This window comes from Muntiacus reevesi, chromosome 6, assembly GCF_963930625.1.
Source record: "Muntiacus reevesi chromosome 6, mMunRee1.1, whole genome shotgun sequence".
Lineage (NCBI taxonomy): Eukaryota > Metazoa > Chordata > Mammalia > Artiodactyla > Cervidae > Muntiacus > Muntiacus reevesi.
The window spans coordinates 101,345,988-101,364,173 of NC_089254.1; the positions used below are offsets into that span (position 1 = coordinate 101,345,988).

The following is an 18,186-nucleotide window of genomic DNA, read 5'->3' on the forward strand; positions in this document are numbered from 1 at the left end:
AAAATGCATAATTTGGCAATGCCCAGTTAAAAGGAACCCCCCAATAGTAAGGCAACATGGGGAAAGTTCCCATGAAATAACTGCATCAGTTCTGAAGATAGTATATGATTATAACCCATGTATAATTTCAGAACCTTGTTACAGGAGTTATTGTTCAAAGATATCTGAGCAGTCCATGAATAATTGGACGCTTTGGTTCAAATAGTCTCAATCATGAGTACATGGACAGAAAGTCATGGGCCAATTTTAACTTCCTTAAAGTGAAATTTCACCAAAGACAGGAGAATGTCTCCAGGGGAACCAGGGCTTCGAATTCTCATCTCTTTTCTGGTTCATTAAAAAATTATTCTCACTTGTAAATTCTTTAAAAGCAGGTAAGAGTTTAAGGTGAGAGAATTACCATATAGAGAAAGAGAGAAAACAACAGAAACCTAATAAGCACAGCATAATTGGCCTGCAGAGAATTTTGTCACTGAGGGAAAAGATGATCCCACATCTTGCCCAGCCCAACTCTTCCTGGGGCAGTGCTGGCCTCTTGTCCTGGAGGTAGGGCAGTCATGATCAGAAGCTTTCCATTTGGTTCTTAGGATTATGGTCAATAAGCAATGATTTCCTTAACACATAGCTTCTTTCTAGGCTCATGTAACAGTTGGGTTGAGTTTGGTTAGTATAGAGATAAAGGTCACATTTGAACAATTTGTTGTAAGAAGATACATTTGAATAGCCAAACTGGCGAGAAATTTCTCTTGAGTATCTCTGAGAAATGAAGTACCTAGCATAGGACTTTTACTACATTCATGGAATCATTGAACATAAATTACTATAGGCTGTATTCCCTGTCGCATTGCACCCCCAGCACATGTACACTGGTGGAAATCTGGACCAGAGGACAGGTTTGTGTTAACCAGCTCATTCTTAAACAGTGATGGTCAGAAGGTGATAACTTCAGCTGGATAATTGGCTTTTTAAACTTTCTGTCGCTCCAAGCAGTGTAGGTATGCATTGGGAAGTAGGAATTGGGTGGGGATAGCAACTTAGCCAGTTAACATTTGGGAGAAATCGCAAGCTTTCCTGCCTGCTTCTTTTTTGAGAAGAACATTTCTTTAGGGAGATTGAATCACAGTTCTGGGAAGGAAAGGTGGTTCAGGAATGCTGTTAATTTTGTTGTTATTGTCAGTTATAACACCTCCACCTTATTTTTGAAAGTCTGTTTTTAACTTTTATTTACGTATCATATTTTCAAAGAGTTTAATCGTTTTACTTATTTTGCTGTTGAATCTTTATTTTTGATTAAAAAAATTATTCTTTTTACTACTGATGTCCTATCCTAATTCCATCACTCTTCCTACTTCCCTCACTCCAATGAATTGGGATGTATGCTGTGTTTAGACAGATGAAGAAGCTACAGCTAGACTCCCAAATTCACAGGTTCCACATCTGTGGATTCACCAACCATAGGTTGAAAATATTAAAAATAATTCTAGAAAGTTCTCAAAAGCAAAACTTGAATTTGCTGCATACTGGCAACTATTTACATCACATTTACTTTGTATTAGATATTACAAACAATCTAGAGATGATTTAAAGTGTACAGGAGCATGTGTGTGGGTTATATGCAATAATAGACCACTTTATATAAGGGAGCTGAACATCCATGGATTTTGGTGTTCACTGGAATCCTGGAACCAATCCCATGGATACAGAGGGGCAAGAGTAGGTAATAATAGTTGAACTGGGAAATGCAAGTTCATTGACAAAGCAGTTCATTTACCCCAGGGTATGGCACTTTAAAATCATGAAGATGATGCAGAAACATGACATGCTAACAATGAGTGTTTCTATTTGTATCAATAACTTGCTGAGCCTTTAAGGGGAATTACTGACCCAAGATTAGGGATTACTATATTTTCTTCGTCAAACCCTTAACTATTTTTTTTTTTTTTGCCCTTAACTATTATTTGTTTTTAAGAGGTGAAAGCCTCAAAACCACAAGAGATTATCATCAGATTTTTCAGCAAACTCTCCTTATTTGTTTCCTGAGAAAACCTTAAATAATCATCAGCTACCTCCTGAATTGTTTTGTTTTGTTTTTTCTTTTAGCCCTCTCCCAGAGAACTTGTGTTACATAAATTGTTTTTTGTGTTATAGCAGGATTAAATATTATCTATTAAAATGTTATATGTACATGGTCATATTCCACTGACAGTTCTCAGATTTTCCCCTTTGAAGTCATTTACCTCTCTCTGGTACCCGAGGTCTTCACCAGTGATAATTTCATATTCCAACTTTTCCCTTTTCACTGGGGATAGAAAGGTAGGTTTCCTCTTTCTTTGATATAAATATTACAAAGTGACTTGTTAATCTGAAGCTCTAGAGTAAATTCTAAAGAATTAAAGAACATTTTGTACTTTTATTGCCTCCTCTTGTAACTTACATAAATTATCTCTTTAAGTGGGAATGGTTTAGCAAGCTTAATTCATTCATAGACAATAGAAAGATTATCAAGTGCAAATTTCCATAGACCCTTCTCAGCTGGATGGCACCTTTGGGATTATCTGCAGTTATCTGCCCTGACTGTCATCAATACCCTCAAAACAAAGTATAATTTTCATCATATATTCAATGACCCTCTCTGATCACAGGCAGCAAGTAGGTAACATTTTCTTGGGATAGCTGTGCTTACATTTCACTTTCTCTACCCAAAGGACAGAGTAATTTGAGGGGCAGAGCATGTGGAAAATCTAGAGTGGGCTTTGTTCGGTCTGTGAGGTTCCTGGAAATCACTTGTGATTTGAATAAGGCCCATGTAAGATTACTAAGTGTTCCAGAGATAATACTCAAGCTCTTGCGCTTTCCGAAGTACTGATACATCAGCAGGATTAGAAAGTTTGGGGGTATTGAGCAGAGAAGGCTATTACTTTCTGGTCATGTTAGGCACAGTAGAGGGAGCATAGCATAAGGATGAGGAAAGACAAAGTTTTCTAAGGCACAGGGAACAGTCACATATTTCAGATGGAGATAAAAGGAAAGAGGGCTAAAGGAAAGAGGTAATCATCAGTCATTTCACTGAGTTAACTCTAATTTTTCCATCACATTTTATAGTCTCCAAACCACAATCATCCCTATCCAGAATATATACAAATAGAATTGGAAGGAATGTGCAACCAGTTTTCCCTTATTTAGTTAATAGGCTAGCACATGTGGCAACTATCTGAGCTTTTATCACTAAGGAAGATGGTTAATTCATCTTTTTGTTTCTTGACAGTCATCCTTTGTTGTCGACCCCAGGCACTGCCGTTCTTTCAAGGGAGGAGAAATACAATATAGAAGATTCTTCCCCTTTATTCTCTCAACCAGATAAAAGACAAATATGTGAAGGTTTCTCAAAACTGAGTCTGATCACTCAGGTCTTCATTTTTCATCTCACTGAATTGGGGATGTAATTTTTGACAATTTCTAGCTCCTAAAAACTATTTTATATTTGCTATCTTCTAACTTATAACCCAAAATCTGTGATTTTAAAAGGGTGGAAATTTAATATCTCATTTTCACAATCAAAGAATCCAGAATTTAAAAAGTGATTAAAACCGTTCATCCCTGTTAGGGTCCATTCAATATGGATTTTGAGATTATAAGAAGGGAAAAACTGGTATCTAACAAAGAAGTAAACAAACTCCATAGTTAGGAGTTGGCTTTAAAGAAAAAAATCACGTTTTACAGTTAACATTTTTAACTCAATTATCTAAGCATTTTAATGAAAATCTTCCCACTTAAGGTATGAGGAGAGTTTTCTGTTTTCCTTGGATCTGAGCCACATCGTGCATTCTACAGTGGTTCCCAAACCCAGAAGGAGACACATGATCTGAAAACGCACACCACTTTATAATGGACGGTTGTTTTGTCTAAATGACCCCACAAGGTCCTCTGGCACCTTAAGTATCTAGCTTTTTCAATTTATAACTTGGGTTTGGTCTTCAGAGACCCATGGGCAGGGGAAACCAGACATGGATGAGTGAGTTCATTCTTCTGGGGCTGTCCAGCCTCCGGGAGACCCAGGCCTCCCTCTTTGTCCTGTTCCTGGCCATGTATCTGGTGACTGTGCTGGGGAACTTGCTGATAATACTCCTCATCAGACTGGACAGCCGGCTGAACACACCCATGTACTTTTTCCTCAGTGTCCTGTCGTTTGTGGACGTCTGTTATACCAACAGCACGGTCCCCCAGATGCTCGTTCACTTCCTGTCAGCCCGGAAGTCCATTCCGTTCTCCGGCTGTGTGCTCCAGCTGCTTATCTCCCTGGCAATGGGCAGCGCAGAGTTCTTCCTGCTGGGGCCATGGCCTATGACCGCTACGTGGCCGTCTGCCGGCCCCTGCACTACGCGGTCATCATGCACGGGGAGCTGTGCCTGCGGCTGGCTGCAGGCTGCCTGGGGGCTGGCTTCGTGAATTCGCTGATGCAGACCATCACCTTTCAGCTGCCTCTGTGCCGGAAGGTTGTTAACCACTTTGCCTGTGAGATGTTGGCTATGCTGAGGCTGACCTGTGTGGACCCCTCCTTCAACAAGGTCATGGTGGCCGTCTCAGGATTTCTGGTCATCATGCTTCCCTGTTTCCTCGTTCTGTTCTCCTACGGTCACATAGTCGCTACCATCCTGCGTATTCGCTCTGCCCGGGGACGCCGCAGAGCGTTTGGGACGTGCGCAGCTCACCTCGCTGTGGTTTCCATGTGCTTTGGCACAGCCATCTTCACATACTTGAGACCCACGGCTGGCTCCTCCGCAGAACGGGAGAAGAGGGTTGCTCTGTTCTATGCTGTGGTGACCCCAATGCTGAATCCCTTAATCTATAGCTTGAGAAACAAGGAAGTGATGAGCGCCTTCAGAAGAGTGTTGGGGAAGTTTAGTGAAAAAGGGTAATGATTCAAAGACAGGGCTTCTAACAGCCCGTAAAACGACATTTGATTTTATTTTTTAAGTGGTTTTTGCCATACATTCTTATGAATCAGCCACGGGTGTACATGTGTTCCCCCTCCTGACCCTCCCTGCCCCCTCCCTCCCCATCCCATCCCTCAGGGTCATCCCAGTGCACCAGCCCTGAGTACCCTGTCTCATGCATCGAACCTGGGCTGGTGGTCTGTTTCACATATGATAATATACATGTTTCAATGCTGTTCTCTCAAATCATCCCACCCTCGCCTTCTCCCACAGAGTCCAACAGTCTGTTCTTTGCATCTGTGTCTCTGCCCTTTCTCCTTAGATTTGCTGACAAGGCAGATCATGGTGAACAAGCTTTGCTAGACTGACTTTCCACATTCATCCACATTTTGGCTATGTAAGTCACTGCCGCAGTAAACAATCCGCCTGTGACGCAAGAGATGCGGGTTTGATCACTGGGTCAGGACAAGCCCCTGGAGAAGGAAATGGCAACCGACTCCAGTATCCTTGCCTGGGAAATGCCATGGACAGAGGAGCCTGGCGGGCTGCAGTCAATGAGGTCACAAAAGAGTCAGACATGACTAAGTAACAAAACAACAACAACAGAATTTTTTAAAGCCTTGAATTCCTACGCTGCAGTCTTCTGGATAAGCTCTCCTCCTAGACTTCATATCCCCCTTTTTACTTTGAAATTCTTCTTGCGTGTTATATTGCAGAAAATGCAATATAAACAGTAAAATATTTCAGGGTGGGAACAGCCACACTTCATGTGGCTCTGAAAACTCTCTAACCTCTAGTTTCCTCAATTATAAAAACAAGTGATCATAACCAGTGATGTGATTATTTTGAAGATTATAAATTATCTATGTAAAATACCTAGTAGAGTGGTGGTATAGAGTAGATATTCAGCTATTTTTTTAAGTAGCATTACACAATTGTAGGGCTACATATTTTGCAAACTTCTCTCTACATACAACTACTCAAAATGAGCTTTTTCCCTTTCGCTATGGCTCTAGTAGATCACTGTTCTATGTCTGCTCCAAGTAATACTTTACCCAGGACCATGGCATTTATTCATCCATCCATCCATGTATCAATGTTTGATTGACTCCTTCACTTACACTATATAAATTTCATTCTTACCATAGTTAAAATAGAGCTATTATGCTTGCTTTCTCTGTCCCAAGCTATTCCTTTCCTCTTGCCACCAAACACCTTCACTGTATTAGTAAAAGGGACCATCATACTTCAGAGTAATTTCTGATTCCTTTCTTTTACATTCTACCCAGCAATAGAGTTCATTAGCTTGCCAACAAAATATGTGATTAACTGGTCTCTCTGTTTCCACCTCTCCTTTTTACATTCTGTTCTGCACACAACTTTAATTTTTAAAGTTATTGTTTGCTTTTTTACTTTATGTTGTAAGCGAAAACAGAGGCAGAACACAATACTGAATGTGTAACAGTGAATTATTGTAAGACAAACCCTCTTGTAACCACCACTCAAATTAAAACAACAAAAGAAGATCTGCCAGCTGCTGCAGCAGTCCCTCCATGTATCCTAATGACAACTCCTTTTTCCCAAAAGTAACTATTCTCTTGACCTTTGTAGTAATTACTGTATTGTATTTACTTGTGGGTTTATTCCTCAAGCAAAGATTCCTAGTCACTGTAGTTGAATTTTGCCCAGTTTTCTCAATTTGATATGCTTAGAAATCTCTTTAATCTACAGGGCCCCTCTAACTCTGTCTTTTCCCTACAATTTGTTTGAGTGACCTGGGCCATTTGACCTGTTGAAGGCTTCTTTATCTTAGAAAACAAATCAGGTCACATCTTTTTCCTGCTTAGAATAAAATCCAAACTTCACATGTGCAGGGCCTGATGTGGCCTTATGTGTGCCTGCTTCTTCATCTACATCCTGATTCCCTCCTCCTCTCTCTGATTGCTCTCAGGCCACACTGTTTGTCTATCAGGGTTGGAAGAAAATGACTGTCTCTATAAAAGGAAATTTTATTTTTTGTACAAGTCATACGAATTCATGGAAAAAATAATTGTAGACCTGTTAGCTTTTAGTATGTGAAATCTGAGACTTACCCAATGTATTAATAATTTACTAATAAGCACTCATAAGTTTAGTAATAAATGCTACCTTTCACTGGAAATTCTGAATCTTATCAATTAGTATCATGAATAACGGGGCTCAAATTTCTGAGTAAAATCTCAAGAGTAAAGATATTTTGATCTCCCACTTTTTAAAAGGAGAAAATTCCAGTGTTCACATTATAAAGGGCAAAATAACTGTTCACCAGTTAAGCTATAAACTTCATGTGAGTAAGGACTATGTATTTTATCTCATTTTTTCCCCAGTGCCTTAACAGTGCCAATAAATACCTGCTGATTGAATAACTTATTAATTGAAACTTTCTTGACTATTTTAGAGGTTGCCTTTTATGAAACATATAAAGATAATTCATATTAGAATTTAGTATAGTGGTAAATAAGACTTTTAAAAATAGGTGCAAAAAAAAATAGGTGCAGAGTTAACTGGTTCATAATGTTCCTCAGTAGATGAAATATTATCACCCATACAAGGCTTCTTTCATTAAGTGAAATTGATTAATTTTATTTTATCCCATTCTTTATTATTAATTTTTCCTTGCTGTGTGGACAACTATTCTGGTATGTTTAATGCATGCAATGATGTTTGGGAGTATGTTTATGTATTTAGAAATATATTGACTACTCAATAAACTAATACAATGTCTTATTAGTTTTTTTTTTTTAACCAAACCCTCTATTGCTAGTCTATTACTTCAAACTGTACAGAGTAACCCATGGTGTTCACCATATTTTAGCTACCATTCTTTGTTGTGGTGCCCAACTCCTCATCACCATATATGGCCCTATGATTTACATCATAATACATGTGCACTTAAAGACCTATGAGAATTTATTTAGGGAATATACACAGAAATCAAATAGCTTGGTAATGGATAATGCTCTCCAGATTAGCTTTATCTACATTCTTACTTCAGTGTGTGAGGGTTCCTTATCTATCCACAGCCTGCTTGTTTTAAATTTTTTCTAGCCTAGAAGGTATAAAATTGTTTTATTTTGCATTATTCTTATAATTAGTCAATATGAACATGTCTTCATATGCTGAACTTCTGATTTCATCTACTTTCACCCCACCCCATTCTATCTGTTCCTTCCCCAACTCAGTTCATGATAACTCCATCATTGCAGTGGTTAGGACATTTCCGTCTCTTTCTCCTATCTGCTTTAAATGGGCAAGCTTAGCCTGTTGTCTGTATTCTCAAAATATATACATAGTGTGATCACATCTCAACATCTCCTCTCTATATCCCAGTGTGAGCCACCCTACCTCCCACTCGAGTTACTGCAATTGCCTACGTCAAATTTCCCTGCTTCTGTTCTTATATCCCAGGTTTCAGAGTGATCCATTTAAAACATAACTCAAATAATGTCCTTCCTCTTTCAGCCTTGCACTTATTCATAGTAAAACCCAAATTCCTTAAAATGAACACAGGCTTTTCTTCTAACTGTACTGTCTGTGTGGAATGTCTCTTTCTCAAGTACGCACTTCTTTATCTCCTCCAGTTCTTCATTTAACTATCATCACTACCCTATTTGATGCTGCAAACCTTCTCCTTGCTGCTACTCCTATTTCTTCTTCAGTTCAGTTCAGCCTCTCAGTCGTGTCTGACTCTGCGACCCCATGGACTACAGCAGGCCAGGCTTCCCTGTCCATCACCAACTCCCAGAGCATACTCAAACTCATGTCCATCGCATCAGTGATGCCATCCAACCATCTCATCCTCTGTTGTCCCCTTCTCCTCCCACCTTCAATTTTTCATAGCATCAGGGTCTTTTCCAATGAGTCAGTTCTTCACATCAGGTGGCCAAAATATTAGAGCTTCAGCTTCAGCATCAGTCCTTCCAATGAATATTCAGGACTGATTTCCTTTAGGATGGACTGGTTGGATCTCCTTGCAGTCCAAGGGACTCTCAAGAGTCTTCTCCAATGCCACGGTTCAAAAGCATCAATTTTTTGGCACTCAGCTTTCTTTATAACCAACTCTCATGTCCATACATGACTACTGGCAAAACCATAACTTTGACTAGATGGACCTTTGTTGGTAAAGTAATGTCTGCTTTTTAATATGCTGTCTAGGTTGGTTATAACTTTTCTTCCAAGGAGTAAGCATCTTTTAATATCATGGCTGCAGTCACCATCTGCAGTGATTTTGGAGACCCCCAAAATAAAGCCTGTCACTGTTTCCATTGATTCCCCATCTATTTGCCATGAAGTGATGGGACTGGATGCCATGATCTTAGTTTTCTGAATGTTGAGTTTTAAGCCAACTTTTTCACTCTACTCTTTCACTTTCATCAGGAGGCTCTTTAGTTCTTCTTTGCTTTCTTCCATAAGGGTGGTGTTATCTGTGTATCTGAGATTGATGTTTCTCCCAACAATCTTGATTCCAGCTTGTGATTCATGCAGCCCAGCATTTCACATGATGTACTCTGCATATAAGTTAAGTTAGCAGGGTGATAATATACAACCTTAATGTGCTCCTTTCCTGATTTGGAGCAAGTCCTGTTGTTGCATGTCAAGTTTTAACTGTTGCTTCTTGACCTGCCTACAAATTTTTCAGGAGGCAGGTCAGGCGGTCTGGTATTCCCATCTCCTTCAGAATTTTCCACAGTTTGTTGTGATCTACACAGTCAAAGGCTTTGGCATAGTCAATACAGCAAAAGTAGATGTTTTCCTGGAACTCTCTTGCTTTTTCGATGATCCAGTGGATGTTGGCAATTTGATCTCGGTTCTTCTGCCTTTTCTAAATCCACCTTGAACATCTGGAAGTTCATGGTTCATGTACTGTTGAAGCCTGGCTTGGATAATTTAGAGCATTACTTTGCTAGTGTGTGAGATGAGTGCAATTGTGTGGGAGTTTGAGCATTCTTTGGCATTGCCTTTCTTTGGGATTGGAATGAAAACTGACTTTTTCCAGCCCTGTGCCACTGCTGAGTTTTCCAGATTTGCTGGCATATTGAGTGCAGCATTTTCACAGCATCATCTTTTAGGATTTGAAATAACTCAGCTGGAATTTCATCACCTCCAACTAGCTTTGTTCATAGTGATACTTACTAAGGCCCACTTGACTTCACATTCCAGGATGTCTGGCTCTAGGTGAGTGTTCACACCATTGTGATTATCTGGGTCATGAAGATCTATTTTGTGTACCTCTTCTGTGTATTCTTGCACCTCTTCTTAATATCTTCTGCTTCTGTTAGGTCCACACCATTTCTGTCCTTTATTGTGCTCATCTTTGCATGAAATGTTTCCTTGTTATCTCTAATTTTCTTGAAGAGATCTCTAGCCTTTCCTATTCTATTGTTTTCCTCTATTTCTTTGCATTGATCACTGAGGAAGCCTTTCTTATCTCTCCTTGCTATTCTTTGGAACTCTGCATTCAAATGCATGTATCTTTCCTTTTCTCCTTTGCCTTTCACTTCTCTTCTTTTCTCATGTATTTGTAAGGCCTTGTCAGATAACCCTTTTGCCTCGTTCCATTTCTTTCTCTTGGGGATGGTCTTGATCCCTACCTCCTGTACAATGTCATGAACCTCTGTCCATAGTTCTTCAGGCACTCTGCCTATCAGATCTAATCCCTTGAATCTATTTGTCAGTTCCACTGTATAATTGTAAGGGATCTGATTTAGGTCATACCTGAATGGTCCAGTGGTTTTCCCTACTTTCTTCAATTTCAGTCTGAATTTGGCAATAATGAGTTCGTGATCTGAGCCACAGTCAGCTCCCAGTCTTATTTTTGCTGACTATATAGGGCTTCTCCATCATTGGCTGCAAAGGATATAATCAATCTGACTTCGGTATTGACCATCTGATGATGTCCATGTGTAGAGTCTTCTCTTGTGTTATTGGAAAAGGGTGTTTGCTATGACAAGTGCATTTTCATGGCAAAACTCTGTTATCCTTTGCCCTGCTTCATTTTGTACTCCAAGATCAAATTTGTCTGTTACTCCAGGTATCTCTTCCATGCCAAGATGGTGGAGGAATACGATGGGGTGACCACTTTCTCCCCCACAAATTCATCAAATGATCATTTGAATGCTGAACAACTTCTGAACACTGGTAAAGGACACCAGGCACCCAGAAAGGCAGCCCATTCTCTTCGAAAGGAGGCAGAGAAAAATATAAAAGACAAAAAAAAAAAAAGAAAGACAAAAGGTTTAGGGATGGAGACCTGTCCTGGGGAGGGAGTCATGAAGGAGGAGAAGATTTCACACAGTAGGGACCCCTCTCACAGGCGGGTCTGTGGGTAGTTTTGGAATCTCAGAAAGCAACATAACAGAAAAAAAAAAAAAAAAACCCACAGAATACACACCTAACCATAACTGCAGAAAAGAGAACTTTCCCTGTGAAAGGTTCTAACCCAACAACCTAAGGGCTCTGGGTGCAGCAGATCTGGCTGTAGCATAAGCCATCTTGGAGGAGGTCACCATTAACCCCACCATAGAACCACCAGAACTTACAAAGGGCTGGGGAAACAGACTCTGGGAGGGCACAAACAGAACCTTGTATATACCAGGACCCAGGAGAAAGGAGCAGTGACCCCACAAGAAGCTGACCCAGACATGTCCATGCGTGTCCAGGAGTCTCTGGTGGAGGTGTGGGTTTGCGGTGGCCTGCTGCAGGGTCAGAGGCACTGAGTGTGGCACCTTTTAATGGGACCTTTTGAGGGAGGTCACCATTATCTTCCTTACCTCCACCATAGTCTGGCCTCAGGTCAAGAAGCAGGGAAGGAACACAGCCCTGCCCATCAACATAAAATTGGATTAAAGATTTACTGATGGGCCCATCAGAACAAGACCCAGTTTCCCCCTCAGCCAGTCTCTCCCATCAGGAAATTTCCATAAGCCTCTTATCCTTATCCATCAGAGGGCAGACAATGAAAACCAGAATCACAGAAAACTAACCAAATTGATCACATGGACCACAGCCTTGTCTAGCTCAATCAGACTATGAGCCATGCCGTGTAGGGCCACCCAAGATGGATGGGTCATGGCAGAGAGTTCTGACAAAACGTGGTCCACTGGAGAAGGGAATGGCAATCCACTTCAGTATTCTTGCCTTGAGAACCCCATGAGCAGTCTTTCTTCTTACCTTGTTATTTATTTTTTCCAAAGAACTTATCTATTCTAATGTATTTGCAATTAATTCATTTTTTTAATGTCTGTCTGTCACCCTTCCACTGCCCCCAGAATACAAGCCCCTTAAGAATAGAGGTCTTTGTTTGGTTCAAGAATATATCATAGTGTTTGTCTCATAGTTACCAAACAATGAATATTTTCTGAGTGAACCATATTGTCAGCCTTTAGGATTTCTATTGTTATACACTGTGTTCATTTTCCTTTGCTTTTTTACCATTTCCTTGTTGGTATGTATATTATAGATATGAATCCTTTTCTGTTATAGCCATTGCAAATACATACCTCTGATCTGTCACCTCTGTCAATTTTATTCATGGAGTCCTTTGTTGAATGAAAAATCTTCATTTTGATATAATCCAATTTATCATATTTTGTCCAATGATTTAAAGTTATGAAGTTTTATTTTTCTAAGAACTTTTTTCAAATCTAGGTCATAAAATATTCTATTTTATTTAACTAAGTTTTCTACTTTCACCTTTCACAGCATTTCTTTAGTTTATCTCTAGCATTTTAATTTCTTTAGACATCTATTTCTACATATGTTTTTAAATATAGGTCTAGTGCTTTCCCCCATGTCATGGTCCATTTATGGTCCTATATATGGATCTATCTTTGAATTCTATTCTTTTCTATTTGTTCATTTGTTTTTCGCCATGCAATTCTATATTCTAATTCCAAAAATTGATATATAGTTGACATATAATAGTATATCAGTTTGAAGTGTAAAACATAGTATTTTGGCATTTATATACATTACATACTAATCACCATGGTAAGTCTAATAACCATCCGACATGAGACAAAGCTCTTACAAATTACTGACTATATTCCCTATACCGTCCATCACATTCCAGGGCTTATTTATTCTGCAACTGCAAATTCATACCTCTTAATCTCACTCACCTGTTTCTCCCAACCTCTCACTCCTCTTCCAATCACCAGTTTTTTCCTCTTTATCTGCGAGTCAGTTTCTGTTTTTGTTTTGATGGTTTGTTTCTTTGTTTGAGATTCCACATATAGGTAAAATCATGCACTATTTGTTTTTCTCTGTCTGACTTGTTTTACTTAGCATAATATTCTCTAGGTCCATCACAAATGACAGAATTTCATTATTTTTTATGGTTGAGTAATATTTCATTTTGTATATGCATGTATACTGTATCTTCATTATTCATTCACCTGTTTATTAGAACTTAAGGTACTGCTGTACTTGGCTACTGTAAATAATGTTGCAATGAATATAGGTGTACACATATTTTTTTGAATTAAAGGATATTAACCCCTTTGAATACGAAGGATATAATCCAGTGTATTATTTGCAAGGATTTTCTCTCATTCAGTAGGTTGTCTTTTTTGTTGATGATTTCCTTCCTTGTGAAAAAGTTTTTTAGTTTGATGTAGTCCCATTTGTTTATTTTTGCTTTTGTCTCTCTTGTCTGAGGAGATAGACACACAAAAATATTGCTGAGACTGATGTCAAAGAGTGTACTGTCTATGTTTTCTACTAGAGTCTTATGGTTTCAGGTCTTATATTTAAGTCTTTAACCCATTTAAAGTTTGTTTTTCTATATGGTATAAGAAAGTGGTCTGCTTTAATTCTTTTGCCTATAGCTTTTCTGTTTTCTCAACACCATTTATTGAAGAGTGTCTTTCCCCCATTGTATATTCTTTCCTCTTTTTTCATAGATTAATTGACCATAAATACTTGAGTTTATTTTTCTAGGCTTTCTATTCTGATCCACCGAAATTGTGTGTGTTTGTGTGTGCCTGCCTGTACCATACTGTTTTGATTATTGCAGCTTTGTAGTATAGTTTAAAATCAGGGTGCATGATATCTTTAGCTTTGCTCATGTTTATTAATATTGCTTTGGTTGTTTAGAGTCTTTTGTGGTTCCATATACATTGAAAAGTTTCTTGTTCTAATTTTGTGAAAAATGCCATCAGTGTTTTGAAAGGGATTGCATAGAGTCTGTAGATTTTTTTGGCGGTGTAGACATTTTAGCAATACTAATTCCTTTCATTAGTGAGCACAGCATATCTTTCCATTTATTTGTTTCATCTTCAACTTCTTTTGTCAGTGTCTCCTTGGTGTTTTTATTCCGTTTTTTTTTTTTTTCCTTTTTGGTGCAATAGTAAATGGGATTGTTTTTAAATTTCTCTTTCTGATTATTCTTCATTAGTGTATAGAAAGGTAACCAATTTCTATATATTTTATTTTGTATCCTGCAACTTTACTGAATTCATTTATTAGTATTAATAGTTCAAGAGTGGGAGCTTAAAGGTTTTCTATATAGTATCATGCCATTTGTAAATAGTGAGAGTTTTGCTTCTATCCTCCATCTTGGATGCCTTTTATCTCTGTCTCTTGCTCTCATTTTTTTTTTTTTTTTTTTTGGTCTGATCACTGCGGCTATTGCTTCCAGTGTGTGATCAGTCACTTCAGTTGTCTCTGACTCTGTGACCACATGGACCACAGCCCACCAGGCTCCTCTGTCCATGGGATTTTCCTGGGAAAAATTCTAGAGTGGGTTGCCATGATCTCCTCCAGGGGATCTTCCGAACCCAGGCATCAAATCCACATCTCCCGCATTGCAAGTGGATTCTTTACTGCTGGGCCATGGGGGAAGCCCAATACTATGTTGAATCAAAGTGGCAATGGTTGGCACACTTGTCTTGTTGATCTTATAGGAAATGCTTTCAGCTTTTCATTATTGAGTAAGTTAGCTGTGAGTTTGCCATATGTGGCCTTTGTTATGTTGACATGTTTTCTCTATAGTTAGCTACTTATAGCATGATATATTCCATATAAATTTTGAGTAATTTCTTAAAGTTCCATGAAACATTCACCTGAAATTTTGATTAGGTTTACTTTGAGCTTAGAGATTCATTTTGGAGCATTGGCATCTTTATAATATTAAATTGTCCAATCCAAAGCAAGAAATGTATTTATAGTTCATATAATCTTTAATGTCTTATTTGGAGTTTTCACATATTCTCCATATTTTTAAAATAAATATCTGTTAAATATATGTTATATGCCAGACAATCTTCTGGGTGTTGTGGATCCAACAATGAAAAGCATACAGAATTGTCTGCCTTCTTGGAGATTGTGGTGGTGGTTAGTTGCTAAGTTGTGTTTGACTATTACGTTTTACTTAAAGGGAAATAGGCAGTAAATATAGAAAATAAATAATAAATACGGTGTGTCATAATTACTAAGGAGAAAAATAAAATGGGGAACGTGGATAAAGAACACAGGAGGACTGAAAGTATTGGCAGAGAGTGCCATAGAATTCATGTATATACTCTGCTGAGAAATTCCTAATTACTTTATAATTTATAATTCCTAAATACTTCACAACTATTATATGGGGTATTATTTTATTTTACTTTTTTAGTTGGTTATTGCTGGCATACAAAAATGCTATTGATTTCTGTAAGGTGGTCTTCTTCTTCTTCTTTTTTTTTTTTCTATTTTTTAAATTTTTTAAAATTTTTAATTTTTCAGTGGGTTTTGTCATACATTGATATGAATCAGCCATAGAGTTACACGTATTCCCCATCCCGATCCCCCATCCCACCTCCCTCTCCACCCGATTCCTCTGGGTCTTCCCAGCCCACCAGGCCCGAGCACTTGACTCATGCATCCCACCTGGGCTGGCGGTCTGTTTCACCATAGATAATATACATGCTGTTCTTTCGAAACATCCCACCCTCACCTTCTCCCACAGAGTTCAAAAGTCTCTTCTGTACTTCTGTGTCTCTTTTTCTGTTTTGCATATAGGGTTATTGTTACCGTCTTTCTAAATTCCATATATATGTGTTAGTATGCTGTAATGTTCTTTATCTTTCTGGCTTACTTCACTCTGTATAATGGGCTCCAGTTTCATCCATCTCATTAGAACTGATTCAAATGAATTCTTTTTAATGGCTGAGTAATATTCCATGGTGTATATGTACCACAGCTTCCTTATCCATTTGTCTGCTGATGGGCATCTAGGTTGCTTCCATGTCCTGGCTATTATAAACAGTGCTGCGATGAACACTGGGGTGCACGTGTCTCTTTCAGATCTGGCTTCCTCAGTGTGTATGCCCAGAAGTGGTATTGCTGGGTCATATGGTAGTTCTATTTCCAGTTTTTTAAGAAATCTCCACACTGTTTTCCATAGTGGCTGTACTAGTTTGCATTCCCACCAACAGTGTAAGAGGGTTCCCTTTTCTCCACACCCTCTCCAGCATTTATTGCTTGTAGACTTTTGGATAGCAGCCATCCTGACTGGCGTGTAATGGTACCTCATTGTGGTTTTGATTTGCATTTCTCTGATAATGAGTGATGCTGAGCATCTTTTCATGTGTTTGTTAGCCATCTGTATGTCTTCTTTGGAGAAATGTCTGTTTATTTCTTTGGCCCATTTTTTGATTGGGTCATTTATTTTTCTGGAATTGAGCTTCAGGAGTTGCTTGTATATTTTTGAGATTAATCTTTTGTCTGTTTCCTCATTTGCTATTATTTTCTCCCATTCTGAGGGCTGTCTTTTCACCTTACTTATAGTTTCCTTTGTTGTACAAAAGCTTTTAATTTTCATTAGGTCCCATTTGTTTATTTTTGCTTTTATTTCCAATATTCTGGGAGGTGGGTCATAGAAGATCTTGCTGTGATTTATGTCGGAGAGTGTTTTGCCTATGTTCTCCAGAGCTAATCAATGAATATAGTAAAGTTGCAGGATATAAAATTAACACACAGAAATCCCTTGCATTCCTATATACTAACAATGAATAAACAGAAAGAGAAATTAAGGAAACAATGCCATTCACCGTTGCAACAAAAAGAATAAAATACTTAGGAGTATATTTACCTAAAGAAACGAAAGACCTATACATAGAAAGGTATAAAACACTGATGAAAGAAATCCAAGAGGACACAAACAGATGGAGAAACATACCGTGTTCATGGATTGGAAGAATCAATATTGTCAAAATGGCTATACTACCCAAAGCAATCTATAGATTCAATGCAATCCCTATCAAGCTACCAATGGTATTTTTCACAGAACTAGAACAAATAATTTCACAATTTGTATGGAAATACAAAAAACCTCGAATAGCCAAAGTAATCTTGAGAAAGAAGAATGGAACTGGAGGAATCAACCTGCCTGACTTCAGACTCTACTACAAAGCCACAGTCATCAAGACAGTATGGTACTGGCACAAAGACAGAAATATAGATCAATGGAACAGAATAGAAAGCCCAGAGATAAATCCACGAACTTATGATTTCTGTAAGGTGGTCTTGATCTAGTTTTCATTTATAGATTGTTGAAAAATATGTTCCTGGTTTATAATCATATCATCTATAAATAGTGATAATTTTTATGATCTTTTATCCATCTTAATCTATTTCCTTTTCTTGTATCATAGTCTAAAACTTCTAAGGTCATATGAAAAAGTAGCCATGATGGCTGGTATTCTTTCTTGTTCCTGATCTAAAGGCAGGAATCTGCAGATTCTCCATTAAATACAATATTCTGTGTGGATTTAGGGTATTTAATTTGAATTAAGTTAAGTTTTTAAGTTTGAAGTGTATTAAATTAAGGGAGTAGCTTCTCTAGAATATATCAAAGCATATCATAAGGCAACTACAATTAAAATTATAGTATTGTTGTAGAAAAGACGTGTCAATAAATCAACATACAAACTCAAAAGAAACCTTTGTCATGGGAATTTAGTGTATCATAATTGTGTAATTAATTTAGGAAAATATGTACTACAAATAAATGATATTGGGAAAAATTACCACCTTAGCAGGAAAAATAGCTCATCTTTCCTATTGTATGTAATAAATGATCAATTCTTAATATCTAGAGGTGAAGAAGTTCATTTTACAAATGGATTTATGTTCATTCCCTTTTAAAACTAAAGTAAATAATGGTAAAAGAATAAGAAACAGAGCAGTAAATCCACAAAGCATAAAGGGCAGTAAAAAATTAATATATTTT

The 18,186-nt window shown here is 38.0% G+C and overlaps 1 pseudogene; it reads left to right on the top strand.

Annotated features, from left to right (window-relative positions):
* Positions 1–3,984: 3,984 nt before the first annotated feature.
* Positions 3,985–4,916, top strand: LOC136170369 (olfactory receptor 2F1-like; annotated as a pseudogene).
* The last annotated feature ends 13,270 nt before the right edge of the window (positions 4,917–18,186 follow it).